Raw genomic sequence first — 20,511 nt, forward strand, 5'->3', positions numbered from 1 at the left:
CCAAGAGCTGCTGCTGAGTGACACAAACCAAAACTAAAAATACAGATGACAAAGCACATGCTTGCCAAACAACTTCTAAGACCAGTTTAAGAATCACACACAGCCCTGCCAGAGCTTTGAACTAGAGGAAGCAGATGCTTGTGCTGCTGTGCCATGCATTTCCACCCAGCAGGTAGGCAGGATGAAATTCAGCCTCATCAGGTCACCGACAGGGATACAGGGCTAGCAGCAGATTGGGCTGAGCCAGCAATAACAACCCTTTTACATATGACTTCCTGATACAGGGAAGTTAGATATTTCCATTATTTCACCCTCTATTTTTCTTAGGACAAACTGCTGAAAACTAAATTGCACTGGAATGCAGGCATCTATTCTGCTGCACAATAGTTTATTGAAACAAACTGCAAGGGAAACATTCCTCCCCTGGATCTATCTGTGACTGCCACCAAGTGAAGTGACCAGCATGCACATGGGGAAAGGCAAAGATGCTGTGCTGCAGAGAAGTAAAGGCGATGCAGGTGGAATCAAGTGCTGGCACAATAATTGAGTTGATTGGCTTATTCCCATCACATATTTTCCAAGTCAGATCTTTAGATGTTTGTGTCTTTGCTTGGCAAAAGCCACAGTAGGGCCTGTGAAGGTTTGACTGCCAGGTCTCTGTGAATTTCTTTTTTCCTTCTTTCTCCCACTAACAAGTGTATTTGCTACAGCAGCACCAATAGAGGGGGAGGTCTGCCTGGGAAAAGCAATCCACTTTCCATGAGATACCAGTTTCATCCAGAAATTGTTCATGCTACTGTCAGTTTCCATTTCTCTGTTTTTCTCCCCAGAGGTCCCCAATGTCAACTACGGGCTGCTTCTGGTCACTTTCCCAAGGGAAAGCTTTGTGTGACATTAATGGCTGGAAAGTCCTGGATTGGGAACAGTGTGAAAATTCATTAAACATAAAGGTATAATGACAGCAATAGGGTATTTTAAACTAAGGGTTCCCCCGGGTATTGCATCAGTAACACAGCTGACACACTGAACCAAGAGAAGACTTCTCATACTATTTAACTATTTCTTATAAACTAGCAAGCAGCTGAAGAGATTTTGATTAAAGCTCCTCCAGTTAATCCCTGAAGGCAAAAGCTCTCTCCAAGTCCACTGAGCTCACGTTTGGCTGTGCAGGTTTGGATGCATTCAGAGGGGAGAGAAGTCAGTCAGGTAGGGCAGCAGAAATGCAGGGGCCCTGCTGGAGAGGAAGATCTGCCCCATCCCAGCAGCACAGCAGCCAAGTCCTTGCAACCTGCTCTAAGTGAACCTGCTCTGGCAGAGGGTTGGACTGGATGACATCCAGAGGTGCCTTGCAAGCCCTATCATCCTGTGATCAGGCACACAAATGACTATGGCTATGCATTTGCTCTTCTGTTTCTACTTCTCTTAACTACTCAGAGTTTCTTCAACTCATGCCTGGACTCCAGAATGCCACTCAGCCTTAGATAGGTGTCATTCTCACGAGACAGGCCTGGTCTGCCTAAGCAAGAAATACTCCAAAATTTCAGCTGAAGCCAGGGAGAACAAGGGCAGCTGTGCAGTTTTCTAAATGATAAACTGAGAACTACCCAGGCTTCATGGAAATCTTTTGGAAATCACATTTACTGTCTTTTCTTAGACTCAGTGACACAGAAAGCAAAAGGGATTATATCTTAATACTCCCCAGCCAAGAGACTAGTTCCATTATAGGGCTGCATTTTGTTCTGTGCAAAATTCAACGAACTGTGGTTGTGCATTAAGGAAATATTGAAGAGGAAATGAAAAGTGTATTCAGTCAAGTCTCACTTTCATGAAAGCATAAGTATAGACAAGAGGCAGTATAAACAGTGCACATTGGAAGCCTTCATGATTGAAGTTGCATGTAAGCACTCCTTTCATCAACAAAGACTAAAGAAAGGAGAATTATGCCACAGATCGCTTTTATTTTTCTTCCAAATTAGATAGGTAAAGATAGCAGGGCAGAATTTATTAATAAGTGAAAGGAGGCCTCAAAAATCTGAAGAAATAATAAACTGATCTGCCTGCCTGTAACTCCTCCAAGTTATTTTGTCTCAATCCAAACACCTTCAGCACTGGTCTTCTAAAAAGACCTTTTCAATCTTCCCTTGCCTTTTACAATACACCAGTGTTGCTCAATTCATTTAAGGCTTAATTCATGAATAAGAAACCACATTTACTCCACACTCCTGCTTGGGATCTATCACACAGCTGGGATGAAAAGGCCTCGATTCACAAGTTGCCAGGAAGCTGGGTCACAGTGGCCCAGGGTCAAAGTTTAGGCCAATACAATGAAGTCCACAAAAATTTGAGTAATATGCACTTCTCATCACAATACACAGAAATGAGCTTACTGAGTCCCACAAAATATTCCATAAAGATCCCAAAAGTCTTGTTAAAGAAAGAAAATGAAGAGAAACTGTGGGCATCAAGTATTTCTCACCCTCAGCTGAAACTGCTGGGATGGGGAAAGGAGGAGATGGCAATTGTAGGAGAAAGTAAAGCAGAGCACTGTCCATTCTCCAGTACTATGTGGCTGCTGACCAGAATAAATAATGATTTTTCTCATCTGAATTTAAACACTTGGGGGATCATATGCACGTCACACAGATTTTAGAGAGAGGGGAAAGGAAAGCATACTCCAGCCTTGGACAGGATGGGTTGTGAGTGGCTCCCAAAGCCCACTCATGACACCCAGGAACACTAAAAGCATCTGTGTGCTTGCCTCAGTTGAGCAGCAGCCCCCTCAGTATGCACTTCACATACAGCTTTACCTCCACAAGAAAAAGAAACATTCAGCAGAGAGGGCAGGGGAAAAAAAGGGGGGGGGGGGGGGGAAGAATCCATTAACGTTCCAAAACTTAAGCCATCGGAACAGAGCGTTTGCATCTCACAGAGTGCTTGCTACGAAATTCTCAACTGCCAGATGAAATGCATCAGTGCAAAAAATAGCAGAGAAACACCAGAAGATGCCATCGTGTCCAGAACCGCAAGCATTTCCTTGTATTCACCAGCCCCATAGCTAGACAGGGAGGTTCCTCCACCCAGGGTGACTGTAACTTCCCTTCAGAAACCCCACGCGCGCTGTGAGTAAAGCATTCAATGTGGTTTTCGATGCCGATGATTCAGTTCAGAAGGGGCACACAAGCAGGCATGCTCACTGAAACTTCATTCTGCATCTGCAAGCAGCAGCCAGGGGTGCTGGGAGGATCTCCTGCAATTGTCAACCAAAGGGAAAGATCCCCCTCATCCGTGTCCAGCTGGAGCTATGACACAAATCATCACCTTCCCTGCCAAGGCAAGTTTCTGTGAGGAAGATGCCATTTGCAGCTGCACGGGACGCTCTTAGTTACAAAGAGATGAGCAGGATTCCAGTGGCAATTGGGCTGTCCCTGCCTATATATGCTGCTGCTGTGTTTGGAAGCCGGGGATTGATCCTTCTGCAGAATTACACTCAGTGCAGACTGAAGACATGAAAATGAAATCTTGATGCTTCTTGAACAAAGGAATAATTGCTGAGCACTGCTCAATGCAAAACTTAGCAGCTCATCTAACGGCATCACACTCCAGTTCCCGTTCTGCCTTTCTTCCTTATCCATGTCTCAGTCTTTTTACTTAGGAATGCAGATGCCTCACCCTGGCAAAACTCCAATTCTCTTTGCAGTCGCAACAGCCTTTCTCGTCACCCCTTCTGTCATCTTCTAGCTCCTCTTCAGCCTGTGTATCCGAGTGTCCCCAGATACCAGGCTCATTATTGCAATATGGATACTGTACCTCAGAGATAGTGTAGGGGAAGATTCTGGAAGCTACAAAGGTTAAATTAAGCAGATTCCATGAAGTGCAGCAGAAAGCAGGGAGTTATGCACAGGAAAGAGGGAAGTATTGCAAGCAGACTTCGAGCAAATTTATGAGAGCAGGCTGGGATTCCTGTAAGCCCTGAACTGAGTTTACTGCTGGTGCCTGGATGACACTTATGTCTCAGTTTTGGATACAAGGCACTTCATCTTCCAGACTCCTGTGGTGTACCGACACTCACTGAAGACCTTAGCCTTGACAGGGCTGAAGAATCCAGCCTGTGTGTCATGGGCAAGCCTGGCCCAAGTCCGGATATTATGGGTTTTTTCTGCCCATCTGGACTGATGAGCTCCCATCTGCTGGTCCTCCTCAGGCTGTTCCTAAGATACTTTAAAGGATCACATCTCATGAAATTTTGCGCAGTGGTTACCATTTAGTCCTAAAACAGGAGGAGGAGAAATTGCAGTAGCAACAGTTTGGATGCATTTTATAAATTAGTTTATTTGCTGCAATAATTATCTTAAAAAGAAAAAAAAAAAAAAGCAGAAAAAAGGAGAAGTCAGAAGACATCAAAGACCTGAATTCCAATCTTCTGTTTTGTCCACTGCAAAGAAACCAAACGCATTTCTTCCTAATTGTGATCTTGGTCCCAGTTCTCCCTTTAGCAGTTCATCCTCAGCAGAAACTGCATATTTCCACATCATTTAATCCTGCTCTGTCCCAGAGATAGCTCTTGAGTTTTGTCACCCTTCACGACAGCTGCTTTCCTTTAAGTTATCCAGGAGGTGAATGGAGGAGACAGACGGAGCGCAGAAACAGTGCGATTCAGAACTGCCTTTTGGCTTCAGCCAAACATCCACGAGAGTAGGAAACAAGGAGACACAATGGGGTGAAGGTTCTGGACTGCTTACAATTAAACATCCAAACCACAAGATATTTATTACTTCATCTTTGACAGGCAAGCTTTAGGAGTACAAACCAGAACTTTTTTATCTGCCCTTGAATTACGATTTGTAGTGTTGGTCTAAATGCCAAAAGCACCTTACTCTGAATGTATTTGTGCTGACAGTTCTAGCCAAAAACCTATTCAATTTTGCAGGAGGCTTTAAAACTGTTGGAAGAAACACCAGGTCCATCCCATCACATACATTAGTTTTTATAAGCATTACAGATGCTTTTTCTTGCTATTTCAGAGAGTGACAAAATATTAGAGGTTGGAAGGGATCATTGAGTCCCCGTGACTTTACAGAGAGGAAATGGAATGAAGCTTAAGGAGGGCAGATTTAGACTGGAGATTAGGAAGAAATTCTTTGCAGCAAGAGTGGCAAAACACTGGAACAGACTGCCCTGGGAGCTTGTGGATGCCCCCTCCCTGGAGGTGTTCAAGGGCAGGCTGGATGAGGCCTTGAGCAACCTGAGCTAGTGGGAGGTATCCCTGCCTATGGTAAGGGTTTTGGAACTAGACAATCTTTGAGGTCCCTTCCAATCCAAACCATTTTATGAATCTATAACTTGCCTATTTCTAGGATCACTGAGGATTAGGTCAGTTGAAACAATGAGAGAAAGTTCTATGAGGAAGCTGTTTGGCAGCAGCCTGCCAGATCCATCATCACGAACATGGCTGCCCTGCTTTGAGCACTGGATTTACACATGCACATGCACCCAAATTCAGCTAATTATGCCACAAGAATTCTGTGGTAGTGCATAACACTCCCCATAAACGTGACTGGAAAGGTTTTCCTATGAGCATGTTTGCCCTCACACTGTAAACATGGAAGGGTGCAACCCTTAAACAGGTCCTTATCAGTTAACTACACAGAAACATGAAACAGTTGGTGAGTTTTCAAACATATTGACTCAGCAGTTTATTACAAGAGATGACTTAGCTGCACTGAAAAAAAGCCTTTGAAAAAAACAGAGTTCTCTGTAGGCCACTTGCTCTCATTTATGGTCTTTTTAAGACTCTCCATGCCAAATTTTACTATGTTGTGAGGAAAACCTCTTTTTATACTGAAATAGTGAATTATTCATGCAGTATCTGCTTTCCAGATTTCTGACTATCAATGACATATTTCACATATACCTATGTGTGTGTGCCTGTGTGTAAAAAATAAAATCACAATACATGACTGTTTTCATCAGACCAAAGCATAGGGTACACTGTAATAAAACAGAGCTCGTGTCTGGTGTGTCTGCCCTCACACAAAACACAGGTGAGCACTTCCACTGCATTAAACAAGAGCCTTCACTTGGCTCAGGCAGGCTTACAAAGCTGCACTGGTAAGGTCTTTCTGTGTTTTTTTTTTAAACACACAAGATGTAAATAACTACTTTTACAAGGGGACCTAAAGCAAACAGGGACTCATCAATCACAGACAAGTAGAACATGTAGTCCTGCCTACTCCTAGGGGGAAAACAAAAAGAAAAGGAGAAAGAGTGCTCATCTCTTTATATTGAGGTGAGTTTCACTGACACTGAGAAAACAGCAGTATGTGAAGTAGAGAAATGACTTTTTACATGCAGGTATTAAAATTTCCATCCTTCCTGCATCCCTACCATTGTTTCTAAACCACTGGCCTTAACAACCAACCAATTCTGAGCTTATTTTCAATAACTATTAGGCTGCAGAGCTGAAGTCTTGTGTACCTTACTTCCTGCAACACCTCTACTCTCCCAGAACTGTTCTGTCTGGCAGCATATGCTTGACTGGGTCAAAATGCCACAAATGACCTCATTCTTCAACAGTGAAGTAGGGTCATTTACAGCAAGAGTTTGCCCTGGACTTGGCTAAATTAATAAAGACTGGATGAGGCACTCAGTGCCATGGTCTAGTTGATTGGATAGGGCTAGGTGACAGGTTGGACTGGATGATATTGCAGGTCTCTTCCAACCTGGTTGACTTGATGACTCAAATTCCTCCTTTTTGCTCATATTTCTGTTATAAAATGCAAGCTCCACCTGCCTTAATTGGGTGCCACTGTACTGGCTTCAGAGAAGCTATGCTGTGGCAGGTTTGGCTATAGACACCATTTCTTTCTTTACTGCACAACCTAACTTCTACATCTTTACTTTTTCAGCGATCTAGCATTTAACTTCTTTTTACTTCAACCCAAGACTTTCAAACCTTTCTTGCACTTCTTATTTTTCTTACTGTCAAAGCAGCTCAGTATTTCACTTGGGAAAAGGAAGCAACCTTACATCTCCGTAACAGCACTTAGGAATAGAATCCACAAGCAGTCTGCAGAGACAGCTAGTGATGATACATTTTCATTAAGCTCTGCTTCCCTGAACGTAGAGGGCTAAATCACATTTAAACAGAGCTGTGTAAAATCAATAGGTTCTACTTGGAGGTCTGTTCCTTACACTGTTCCTAGCCATCTCTTACAAAACAGTCACTGAAGCCTTGGAAACCTTTAAATCAAGTTTAATTTCAGTCCTCAAAGAAGCCATAGTTGATTGCAGCATTCCTGTTATCCTGTTGACTCCAGTACACAATCATGTATTAACCTAAATGCTTTGCAAACCTTTAAGAATGGCTTGAATCCACATCTAAAATGGAAGCAGATGCACTTCCACCTGGGGCATCTTTGCAGAGGGTCTACAAACTGCAGCACCAGTAAAGTCAGAGAAAAGAAGCTGTGGGAACTTGGACAGCTGATAAGGGAGATGGAAGAACAGCAGTAGCGTAGCACGGCTAACCAGAATGGCTACAAAGTGTTCCAGCTAGGGAAAAGGGAAGAATTTAATGACAAAATCTGGACTTCTTTGAACACTTTGATCAGCAGCAGTGATGGGAAATATCTTGCAGGAGTCTTGCAATATTGAGCTCAATGGGTTTTAAACAAACCACCCAAACCCCACACCCATCAGTCTGCAGCCTATGTAGATAAAGCCAGCTTTCTACATCATCACCATTTAATTAGAGCCTTTGAAGCCACACACCTTTGATCTGAGCCAAGCAATAAATGTGTTATATTTTAAAAGGATTGTTACAAGTTCTGCTTAACACAATGGTAGGTTTGAGCCAGCACAGCCTTGGAGTAATGAGGAAACAACCTGAATGGAACAGCCAGAAAAAAAAGTAGAGGCATCTGCTCCACTCCTTTCCAATGCAGAGGCTGCCTCCACATTTCTAAAGATGCATGACAAATAAGATCTATCCATACAGCATTCCCAGCCTGGGGAATGAGGGACTGGACACACTATCTGCAGGGTAAAACTTTTGCCTTTGTGTCTTCAAGTACCAGTGTGAGGAAGTACAGCTCAGAAATGTTTTCCGGTGCAACCAGAGGAGACTCAAAGCCAACAAATCCTGTAAGGGGCCCTTGCCAACAGAACCGAGCCAAAAGCAGAGTATTTGCTAAAAATTCCTTTCAATCTGGGGGAAGCACAAATGGAATTCCCTCTCAGGACCTGAATCTATCATTACAGAGCCCTAATTTCAATCAAAGGTAATACAGTGGTCCTTGAGGTTTTGCTAAGCACATGAGATTTCCTCAGTTCTAGTAAGAACATTCCCAGCTCTCCAATTTGGAACTCAACCTCATGCCCTCAAATAGTTATGAGTCACTTAATCTATCACAAACCTTATCCAGAGATGTTGCTGTGTATAAGAAAGATGAGGTCGGATCCAAATGTGTTGTAAACTGTTGTCACAACATTTGTAGGCTTTTTTCTGCTTCCTACCCAGAACAACCAGCAGTCTGTGCTTCTGGCTTTAATGAGAGATCTGAAGTCAGGAGCAGAAAGCAGACAAGTGTAACTCAAAAATTCTAATGTCAGCTGTACCACATTTCAGAAAAAAAAAAATAGTTGTTGTGATGCCCTAGGCCACATTTTATGGCCCTTACTAGAATTCATATGCCAGTAAACATGACACTGCTTTTATCTCTTACACCTGCTGCTATAAACTGTGCTAAGCCATTGCGTGTCTGTGAGATGTTTCCTAGTATCAGTACCTTTCTCTGCAGTTCAGCACAGCACATTTACCTGCCAGAAAACCTGACAAGTAAGCTGTGAAGGAAGAGTGATAATAAATGCACAGGAAGAAGAAATAATTGTCCCCAGTGACAGGCTACTGGCATGTGTTTTAAAAACACTATACAAACAGCCCCTCAGACCACACAACTGCTAAGGTGGAAGAAGCGAACAAAAAACGGTGATTACCAATAGCCTAGTCAAAGGTATCAACTGCATGGAGCTATGGGAATGTGAACCCAGTGTGCTAATTCCAATATTTAAAATACTCGTGCTGAATACCAGTTTGAGTTTTTTGTTGCTAGCAAAATGGGTATTGGAGGGGGAAGGGAATAAAAAAAACAAACCACAATAACTTTCCACCCTAATCTTATTTCTCAATGTTGTCACTGGTTACAGGCTGACTAAAACACTCTCCAGTTGTTGAGGAAGACTCTCATGGAAGAAAGGAGCTGTACAAAACTTCTCTTCTGGTCTTTTTTGCCCCCCACACTCCCCACTTCATAGGCAGCACAGTAATTTTTGGTGGATGCTTTGTTTTCTCCTGCTGCAGAATAAAAGGCTTTCTGGAAGAGTTGTCAGCCTCCAACACATAACTCTTGAATCTGCTGTATCAGAACACAGTAGCAATTTAGATGTAAGAGAGAAGTGATTATATTCTTATTTCTAGGGAGAAGTTCATCTAGCAAATGAGTGTGACTGGTAAAAGGTTGCTGTCAGAACAGAGGTCATGTGCAAAAGTAGAATACAGAGTTATCAATACTCTTATTTTCACACTTAGAAGCCATTGTCAATACTTACACAGCAAAGCACAAATGCTTGAGCGAATTATTCACATGAGATCTTTCAGTAGTAACAGGAGAAAAACCAACCAAACAAACAAAAATACACCCAAAACTCCACCACCACCACCACAATAAACAAGTTTATTCTGATCTCCCAACAGCACAGGGGCTGACAAAGTCAAGTACTCAACACCTCCTGGGCTGAGCATCACTAAATAATAGCATTTAGACTAGAAAGTGTATCTCAGAAGGTATGCTGGTTGTAGGCGTTTGGAGACTGTTAAGGTAGGATGTGTAACTACTGTATTACACAGACACCATTTGTGCCTCCAAACTGAAAACTGCTCACTAACAATTATCTGACCCCGGATCAGCAAAGATTATGGCCTTTGGGGTGGGGGGGGAGGAATTAAAAAGAAAGTCATTGCAATAGTGCAGAAAGAGCTCATAGAATCAGCTTTTTTCTCCCTCTTCCATATTCCGTATTTGCACATTCTACCATGAGTTCTGAAAATCCTGCATAGTTCAGCAGTGACTACAGTTCCACTAATGGGATCTGGACACGTATTCCAGCCCTTTCATCAGCAAGAAGGAAACTGAATGTTCCCTGTTAATCAGCTCAGCACAGTCATTATTTAAGCTGCACACAACATATGGCAGCAAAGTTTGAATTTTCAACCTTGAGAAGGCAGCAAGCTCTGCAAGCTGACCCTGCTGAGGGCAGGCAGAAGACAGAGAAATGTCTTGTCTTTCCAGACAAGAAGAAGCAGACAAATTAAATCTTCTAAAAAGAAAAAAATTGAGTAAATCTGACCTACTGCTGAAGTCACAAATAAGGAGAAACACCAGGCTGCAGCCTAAGTTGCGGGCACGGACTGCAGAGCATTGTGCAGAAGAGAGACAACAGGAAAAGTTGCAAGACATCTTGCAGCTCCTCCAGGCTAATGGAGTTAAGCCACAACACCAACAGGGCATCAGCTCCATCCCACTTCTGGGCATGCTTTACCAGCAAGAACAAGGACAGGTGTTAAGAGAAGACAGCTCGACAGCTCTGCACTGCAGGGACGTCCCTTTATTTGGGACAGTTCTCACACCAGACACAGAACAGCGAGAGAGGAGAAGGCATTGGCTCATGCTAGGCTGCAATCAATGAGTGTGCTCTCTGAGCACATCTTCCTGATCCCTGGCACAGCACAGAACTGCAAGTTTTCAGCTAAAGACACATTCACAGATACAGTCACAGACACTATTGGATAGCAAGCAATAAAATCAATGTTGCCAGAACAGCAAGAGAGACTGGTCCAACCATCTGCAGGGGGATCTTTAAATTCCTATACATTTCAGTGTGTTTTTATTTCAGCCTTCAGCAACTACTTTGCTGTGAACAACAACATTGATTTGTGCAGTTGTGTTTGTATTCTAACTGAAATTGCACAAGGGAGACGAGACCTAAACGATGTCATGAAACTCAAAAAGCTGCATTTTACAGTGTGCAAAGCATTTGATTTGCTTTCATTTTTAAAGCAGAAGTTCCCTACTTCTTCTTGAACAAAGCAGATGGAACATACCACTGAGAAATACAAAGAAGTCAACACAGGCTGAGGGAGGAAGCAGTCCCAATCGAATGGCAATTTATGCTTCTGCACCAGAAGAAACAAAAGTAGCAGTGCTAAGTCTGGCCTGCTCCAAAAAGAACCAGCTGCTCAATCCTAGCATGAACACAGATCAAATCAGCAACATTAACTGCTTTTAATTCTTTAGACATTTGGTTCTGCCGTTGGAAGCCACCTTTGGAAGACAATTTCGTATTTGACTTATCAGACAGATTAGGAAGTCACTGGGAAACGGAGCTGACGTAAAACCACTGTTGATTTGTACTTGAGATGTGTTTCTGCCTGGTCAGCCACCACCAACTCTCTCTTCAGTAAGCTCCTCTGAGTAGCACACTAACTCTTTAAGTAAAATAAACGCACACTTCTTTCCACCAAATTTCGAAGGTAGCCTCCAAAAAAAGACAGGAGTGTGCCAGCTGTGACTCGAAGCATCCTCTCACCTGAGAGCACAAGTCGTATTTCAGCCTGTAGCAGAACATGTTCTTCAGGCTTGCAGCAGAAGGGTTTGTGTGTGAACACACTTTGTGAATATGTCATTCCCTATGTGCAAGTGGGGCTTAGCAGTAAGAGTAGAGGGCCAAGTAACAAACACATCTGCAACAGCCAGGTTGGTTCTGCCACGTCCCAGAGCAGCTGCATGCCTCTTGCCACAATGGCATCCATCATATTCTTCCAGCATGGCTAAAATTCAGTAACAATTCACTGAGTTAAGAAAGGATTGTGCACTGGATTACAGGCACCTTGGCCAAATGCTTTTCAGGATCCATTTCACAGCTGGGAAAAGAGACAAACCCCAGATTTCCAAAGAGAGGCAGCACCAGAGGCTGAACTAAATCTCCAGAGGTCTGCCCTAAATCACAACTAACACTCAAAAATTCTCTTAGTCTACAGTAGTGAGAGCATGAGCTCTGGCACTTACCTCTGTCCCACCTCCAGAACAGAAACTCTAGCTTCCTTTCACTCTAAGCCTTGCCAAAGAGAAGGCAACTAGGAACACGCTTATTGCCAATGATTGAAAACAATTACCAGGTGAGATTGTTTTTCACAATGAACCCGGTTTCCTTAGCACACCCAAATACAGCCAGCACAAAGAGCTTGTCCTTCAGTCATTTCAGTTTTCTATCTGCAATGCAAATCAACACAATCTACAATAACATCCAAATTACTCCTCTGCATTTCACTTGTTTTGTTTGCTCCCCCTGAAGTGAATACTCTCACCCCAATGCTAAAGCAGTCACAACAATAAATGCTTCAAGTCAGCTCTTAGGAGAATGGGGCACCTCTCCTCACAAACAGGCTGCCATATGGATTCCCTTCATGAATATGGGATTTCCTTTTAAAGTCACAGAATGCTTTCAGCATTTAATGGCTACTGCTGCTCAGGTTTCTTTTGTGCTTTCTACCCCAGGGACACAGCTCTATGCATTACCAGCTTTTTCCCTTATTTTTCACCCCTCATTATCAGCCTGTGTAAATAAGATGCAGAGCATCCACTAGTTAATAAACAAACTCTCACTTTGATTACACTTTCAGTTTCCAAGTACAGAGCTAACTACAAAGAATAAATGTGCTCAGGGTTTCAGTGCTGGCCTTGGAAGGTTGTTCACAAATACATGATTCATATCCCATCCTGAACATTAACACTTTCCTTATGACTCATACACACAGTTAAACAATAAAACAGGGCACTTAGTGGAGTTTTGTTTAACTTGCTTGAAGCACCTATTATTAATATTTTTCTATTTAATTGTTCAACAATGTCGATCCTATTATTAGCAGCAAGGAGGGGATGTTTCCACTTCTCTCTTGAAATAAATACGTGCTTCTGAATTTGCTTTGACTTATAGTTAGAATCTTCCAGCAACAGCTCAGAAAATCAGTAATAGCCATTGAGCACCACAAGGAGCAGGGAATGACCTTACCGAGGTACACATAATACTCTATTTCAGTTGACAGAAAGCAACTTCTCTCGTTCTACAGAACACGCTGTGTACAACACACTGATCAACACACCATTTCCTCACATTGTTTTCCTCTCCAAAGTGAAGGATAGACCAGAAAATATAGCCTTCCTCACACAATAGAGGCTTTAGGCCTTCTATCTGGTCCCTACATGTGAGGATGTTCACTGCAATACAATTCCCGGATAAATCGTAACGAGTGGCTGGCAAATCTCAAACCTGTTAAGAGTTCAAGTTCAGCTAAAAAAAAACCAAAACAAACCAGAGGGATTGTTTTTACCCTCCACAATTCAGTTTTCTTTTAAATTTGTTAAATCATCGTAAGTGGGGACTCTTCAGTTTCACTGCAAAAATACCCCACCCCAGGTGCAGCCTGACACACAGGAATCGTGGAAGTACCAAGCAGAGTTTGTAAGAATTACACTGTCACAGGGATATACATGCAAGTAAAAGAGAAGATTTTGATCTCCACTTTAAGCCTGCAGGATAGGGTCTTACCTTGGGATGTACATGTCTGTATCAAGGGTGTATTCTGTTGCCTATATGCAGCTTTCAAACAATTTTGCAAGTCTGCTCCTATCTTTATGCTAAACAATTTCAGGAGCTGCATTGCAGACAGAGCTTTTCAGTCTGCTCTAGTAAGCTTCTGCAAAGGATAGACTCTAAAATTCTAGAGGACCAATTCAGGAAATACACTGATGACACAGGAACAAGCTCTGAAGATGTCCTTCTTGTCAGTAACCCATCAAGTGATGAGTAAGAACCTCCTGGGCTTTATCCCCACTGGAGTCACTCACAAAATATTCACCCTGTGGGTACAGGGCTGTCCTTGAATTCAGGAGTTGGCTCCACCATAAGAATGCTTTTGCTCTGCCCACTAATACTGTGCCACCTCTCAGCACTTCCTGCCAACTGGTGTTCCTCACCAGTTGTGGAGCAATGGTATCACAGAATCATAGAATCAACCAGGTTGGAAAAGACCTCCAGGATCATCAAGTCCAACCTTTCACCTGTCTTCTAATTAACTAAACCATGGCATAAGTTCCTCCTCCAGCCTCCTCTTAAACACCTCCAGGGATGGGGACTCCACCACCTCCCTGGGCAGCCCATTCCAATGCCAATCACTCTTTCTGTGAAGAATTTCTTCCTAGCATCCAGCCTAAACTTGCGTTGGCACAGCTTGAGGCTGTGTCCTCTTATTCTGTCCCTGGGTGCCTGGCAGGAAAGCCCAACCCCACCTGGCTACAGCCTCCCTTCAGGTAGCTGCAGGCAGCAATGAGGTCTGCCCTGAGCCTCCTCTGCTGCAGGCTGCACACCCCCAGCTCCCTCAGCCTCTCCTCACAGGGCTCTGCTCCAGGCCCCTCCCCAGCCTTGCTGCCCTTCTCTGGACACCTTCCAGCACCACAACATCTCTCTTGAATCGAGGGGCCCAGAACTGGACACGGCACTCAAGGTGTGGCCTGACCAGTGCTGAGTACAGCATCTCAGACACTTTGACTTCAGAAGCTGACCTTGCAGAGGCAGAAAGTGATTTGCTGGTGTTGACAAAGCCTCTCTGCTGCAGCCGCTGCCCTTGCATCTGTGAACAGTTTCAGCATGGCTGAGCAAGGACAGAGAAGAAGGGGGAGGCACTCCCCAGCAGACACAAGTACCAGTCGTTGCCCCCACAGGACCAATAATTCAATCCCAGAAAGCCACACTTCAGTTAAAGTAACATTAACACTTCAAACAACGTTACCACTGCGGCTGTGCCCTGCCAGCAGGCAGAAGAGAGCCAGTAGGGCCGCGACAGGGCGAAGCACTGGCCGCTTTCCGGAAGGGAAGGGAAGGGAAGGGAAGGGAAGGGAAGGGAAGGGAAGGGAAGGGAAGGGAAGGGAAGGGAAGGGAAGGGAAGGGAAGGGAAGGGAAGGGAAGGGAAGGGAAGGGAAGGGAAGGGAAGGGAAGGGAAGGGAAGGGAAGGGAAGGGAAGGGAAGGGAAGGGAAGGGAAGGGAAGGGAAGGGAAGGGAAGGGAAGGGAAGGGAAGGGAAGGGAAGGGAAGGGAAGGGAAGGGAAGGGAAGGGAAGGGAAGGGAAGGGAAGGGAAGGGAAGGGAAGGGAAGGGAAGGGAAGGGAAGGGAAGGGAAGGGAAGGGAAGGGAAGGGAAGGGAAGGGAAGGGAAGGGAAGGGAAGGGAAGGGAAGGGAAGGGTGCCTGCGCTTCACGTCCGTGCTGCGACACAGCCGCCTCCAGCCGGCGCACCGGGACGGCCTCAGCCAGGCCCCACCTGCCTGCCGCCCGCCGCTTGTCTCACCTCTGCGCTCCGGCCGTGCCTCGGCCCAGCCGGGAGAATCGCCTCGGGTGTGTGGCCAGCAAGCCAGCACCATGGCTCATAGCCCTGTGCCAGGCAGCTGCTGCAGCCGGGAATCCCTGGGGACCTCCGGGCGCGGTGCCTGGGGAACGCTTGCCCGTTAACTTGAGTGGGCCCAACGGGGCCTCCGCGGGAGCCCTGCGGGCGCAGGCTGCCACCACCCCCGCTCCTCTTACCTCAGAAAGGCACTGCTAGAGTTTCTCCAACATTCAGCTGCCAATTCCTGACGCTGGGGAGTGCTCTCTTTCTGCCCTCATGGGCTGCTGCATCGTCGCCAGGGCCACACCTGAGAGCCTCAGCCCGGCCAGGCTGCGTCAGTGCAGGCAGCTCAGGCAGCGACGCCACCGCTCTCGGAGGGGCCTGCAGCACAGCCCCATGGGTAGGCGCTGAGGACGCTGGGGGAGCGCCACCTGGGGAAGGGCAGGCTCAGGGCAGAGCTGATTGCTGCCTGCAGCTGCCTGCGGGGAGGCTGTAGCCAGCTGGGGTTGGGCTCTGCTGCCAGGCAGCCAGGGACAAGGGGACACAGCCTCAAGCTGTGCCAGGGCAGGTCTAGGCTGGATGTTAGGAGGAAGTTCTTCAAGAGAGAGTGATTGGCATTGGAATGGGCTGCCCAGGGAGGTGGTGGAGTCTCTGTGGCTGGTTGCCATGGTCTGGTTGCTTGGCCAGGGCTGGGTGCTAGGTTGGGCTGGATGAGCTTGGAAGTCTCTTCCAACCTGGTTGATTCTGTGACTGCCTTGGCTGAAGAGCTTCTTGAGGGTACCTCGTTACCAGCTGGTGTTGAGCAGCATGGAATGAGCCAGCAGCACCAATGCCAGCTGGCACGGCAGGCAGCACTGCCCGCTCAGCACCACACCGCTGCCATTTCAGACAGGCCCCTGCGCTAAGAGGCAGCAGGCACAACGTTTTCACACCTTCCTCCACTCCAAACTGCCTTGAGAAATACAAGCCAGTGGTGGGTTTCACTGCACAGCTCTTATCTCAGCGAAAAGCTGAAGGGAAATACGAGCAGAGGAAGCATTGCTTCATGTTTTCATGTGCTGCTTGTTGCTAGGAAAAATATTTCCTTAGTATCTCTGTGGGCTCCGCAAGTCAGCATCGGTGGAGCTCTGCTGGCTGCCAGAGAGAATAAAACAGCAAATGTCAGGGAAAAAATAGGAAGAAGTAAAGCTTTAAGAATGTGCCCTGTAATAAATGTCCCCTCCCGCAGACAGTAAAGAGACATAGGCAGCTTCTCTCCTTGCTGGGTTAAACCTTGGGAGCTTCTTCCCAAGGCACTTCCTCCAAGATACACTATTTTTTCTTCCAGGTTTGTTTGACTGGATGCTCGCAAACAGTTATTTGTGTCGGGGCAGCAAGCCACCTGAACAAGGCACTGACTGAAGAGCAAAGAACCCTCCTTGCCATTTGAGCTGAAGATGGAGACCTTTTGTTTCTGCACACAGCTGAGGCTGGTGCTGACATCACGGTGCTTCAGCCTCTCTGGAGGCCAGGGTTAGCTCACTCCCTAGGCCAGTCACTCAGCCATCTTCCTGCTGACAGCTGGAGTCCATGCCTGTGACAAAGGGCTGTGGGATGGAGAGTTTGTAGCTGGTTATTGCTGAATTTGCTTCACGTTGGCCACAGAGCAACACAGTGCTTGAGATGGACATTTAACCTCCAATAAATGGTATCACCCTCCAAACTGTCCTGTGGCTGATCCCACTGCTGATTGCTGGTTCAGCTCTCACAGTGTGCTGGTGGAGCGCTCTATTTCTCGAAACAAAGTGCTCTTCCTTGCTCTGTTGGCATTGTTTTGTGAGCCATTTGGTTTGAAGTACAACTCTTTTCCCCACAAAGAGCAAGAATACAAATCCCATGTCCAGCAGTGCTGACATTTGTGCACAGAGATGTGCTTTCTATTGTGCTTTTCTTTCTGTCTCTCTTTCTTGTCCAGTGGAAAGTGTAGGTGATTCCAGGCAAGTATCCTCTAGCGACACTACAGAAATAGGCTGAAAACTGGAAATACATCCTAGTGTTGCCAGGGAAATGATGGGTTCTTGGTTTCTTACTTTTGCCTTTTTTTTAACCTAAGTGATCTCAAAAGAAAAAACAAACAAACAAAAAAAACCACCCAACAAACCAAAACCCCCAAAGGTCTGATAAGCAGAGATTAAACTCAGGTGCAACAGCAGCTGTACTTTTCTCCACCTGGGCACGGGATGGCAAGTGCAGGGTGAGCCTGCTCTGGCAGAGCGGCTGGACTTGACTGGTTCTGCCATCCCTTGAGTTCTCCTACCTCTGTCATTCGCCTTTTTAGAGCCCACCACTGGGGCAAGCGACTGCCTCCTGCTGCAGCAAGCGCTGGTGTCCACTGTGCGACAGTTTGGAGCAGGACAATGCCAGCTGTGAGTCTTCGCTGATGCCCAGGAGGGCTTCCCACTGAGTACTGCCGTTGAGCCAGGGCTGAAGGGCCACAGGCAGACCGATTGCCCGGCTGGTGCCCGCGGCTGCGGGGCGGGCCGGAGCACTGCCCCACGGCGCCATCTAGCAGCCGCGGGGAGCTTTGCAGCAGCTCTTGCTCCGCGTGGGGACTCGGACCTCACCCCGCGCTTCACACAGCCACGCAGACGGTGGCGGCCAGGAAAAAGGACCGTTATTGTGCACGCCTCTTGACCTCCCGGGGGCCAAAGAAAACCGGAGCATGGCAAAGCACCTCGCGGTCCCTCCTGCACCTCTTGGGGGAATCTTCTCTTCTTTCCCTGGGAACGGCAAGTGGGCAGAAAAGCAAATGGTTCAGAAGAGCACACAGGCAAAAATGGTTGCAACGGAGCTTTGATTCTCACTGGTTACACGTAACACATGGAGCAGTTCAAGAGACACGTGTACCTGCTGGAGAGAGTCCAACAGAAGGCCACCAAGATGATGAGGGGGCTGGAGCATCTCTCTTGCAAGGAGAGGCTGAGAGCCTGGACAGAAAAGAGGACTGATGAGGGGACCTTCTCAATGCATATAAATACATGAAGGGTGAAGGCCACGAGCCTGGGGCTGTGCCCAGTGATAGGACAAGGGGCAGCCAGTGCAAACTAGAACACAGGAAGTTTCCCTTCACATCAGAAGCTTCTTTACTTTGGGGGTGCCAGAGCAATGAAACAGGTTACCTAGAGAGGTTGTGGAGCTTCCTCCTCTGGAGACTTTCAAAACTTGCCTGGACACAATCTTGGTTACCATGCTCTAGGTGACCTTTTTTCAGCAGAGGTTGGACTGGACGAGCTCCCTAGGTCCTTTCCAACTCCCACCATTCTGTGATCCTCTTTTTTTTCTAGTGATACCTACTGTGGTTTGCCCAAGTATTTTTCATCCAAAACACTACAGATGATTGGCAGATTTCAGATATATAAGCATTCAGACTCAGTTTGTATGAGTGAATGAACTCTGAAGGTTGCATACTTCTGTCTGAATGTCCTTCCCTTACCAGGCTCTCAGCCTTTAGGCCTGTTTGTCAGACAGGAAGACCTCCATGGCTTTCACTGAAAATCCTAGGAGCTGGGGATCTGCTTGTAGCCCCACAGCAGCGAGAGCACAGGCTGCAAGCACAGGAGGCAGGAAAGGCTTGAAAATCAATGACTTGACAACTCTATAATCACAGGTAACATGCAGGAGAAAGATCAAACTTAGAACTCTGGCCCAAGCCTGCAGGACATTTGCCAACCTGCACGTTAGGCTCCAGTGATGTATGGAATATATTTGCTCTGAGTTACACTCTGTTGGATGCCAGAAGCTTTTAAACCATCTTTACAAATATGTTCCCATCTTTTGCCAAGGGAACAGACAGGCTTTTTCCCTCACGTTGGTATCTACAGTTGTTCTCACTAACTTCAGGATTCCTGGGACTGTAATTACTCCTGAATATTCTCAAATATTTTTGTGATGCTCACTAGAGCTAAATGTTTCCTTCCTCTAACAGAAGGAGTATCATCTGCACGTTTACCTTGCACACGTTTCCACAAAAAGACCAACGTTCTTGCTTGAGATGCTTCAGAGATCAGCGCTGTATTGGCACTGCAGGTTGGCACTATTCTGCCCTGCTGCGTTTCTCTGCAATTAGTCGTTTCTCTGCTCTCCTCTGCCTCCACTCCCTGTCCAGTCGATCTCTCCTCCTCCCACACAGCTGCTGCACTTCGTCTGTGTCTCCAGCAGTGGAGACTCTCATGAGCCTGGCTCGTTCCCTCTGCTGTAACCCTTTCAATGTTACACATCATCCCTGCATGTTTTCCTAGGCCTTCCAAGACATCTTTCATTCTGCAGCTACTCTCTCACAGACATAAACTTTCTAGGCTGTGATTATTCCTCCAGGTTTCAGTTCTATAGTCAAAATGCCAACGTTCAGGCTCTCTAGCCTGACATCTTCAATCCATACCACTCCTGGCTATGACACAAAGCCATGCAGCCCCTGCAGTCTAAGATGAAAGATGGCATTAGGTCCGATAACTTGATGACATGGCCAGGGCACGCAACTGACTTGAATCTGCAAGTGGCCCGATAAAGGCAGCAGTTCTGTCAGCAGTGCACAGCTTTAATGTCGTCCTGGTCTTCTTCTGTGTCCACACTTCAGTATTCCTCATGCTTTACATTACCAGCAGCCAGGTAGGGTTGAAATGCAGGCCCTCCTCCCTGGCTTTAAGGAGCAACATTTGATGACACAGCTCAAGTCTGAATGGACATGAAGCCAGACCCGGTGTTTCTCAATTGCAGGATGTTGATCCCATGCAAAATTCCACATCCAAGAAGAATGGCTAGGAAGTTCCCTACAACTACTTCTGTTTATCATATTTAGTGCAGTCAAGTACCGCCCCGGTATTTGTTAACATTTCAGTTTAAGTGCTTGTCAGCTGTGACTGAAGAGGATCCCTCCTTTCACAGGGGTCGCAGCTGTACACAACCTAAAAAGTCAAATCAAAACCAAGGACTTTGGCTAAGGAATGCAGGAAGTGTTGTGATGTATTTTTGTTACAATCACTTGAA

General features: G+C 46.0%; 1 protein-coding gene and 1 long non-coding RNA gene across 2 annotated transcripts in view; one reads left to right on the forward strand and one right to left on the reverse strand.

The window, feature by feature from the left end:
• LOC135185876 (uncharacterized) overlaps positions 1–12,159 on the reverse strand; it is a 223,689-nt gene extending 211,530 nt beyond the window's left edge. The window contains exon 1 of the mRNA XM_064163035.1: positions 12,123–12,159. The gene's annotated coding sequence lies outside the window, so the exon portion shown is untranslated. The remainder of the gene's footprint in view (positions 1–12,122) is intronic.
• A 3,191-nt stretch (positions 12,160–15,350) lies between these two features.
• Positions 15,351–18,136, forward strand: LOC135185877 (uncharacterized). The gene is made up of 2 exons (XR_010306670.1): positions 15,351–15,889; positions 16,817–18,136. It is a non-coding gene; the product is annotated as an uncharacterized LOC135185877 (long non-coding RNA).
• The last annotated feature ends 2,375 nt before the right edge of the window (positions 18,137–20,511 follow it).

This window comes from Pogoniulus pusillus, chromosome 24, assembly GCF_015220805.1.
Source record: "Pogoniulus pusillus isolate bPogPus1 chromosome 24, bPogPus1.pri, whole genome shotgun sequence".
In the NCBI taxonomy this organism is placed as follows: Eukaryota; Metazoa; Chordata; class Aves; order Piciformes; family Lybiidae; genus Pogoniulus; species Pogoniulus pusillus.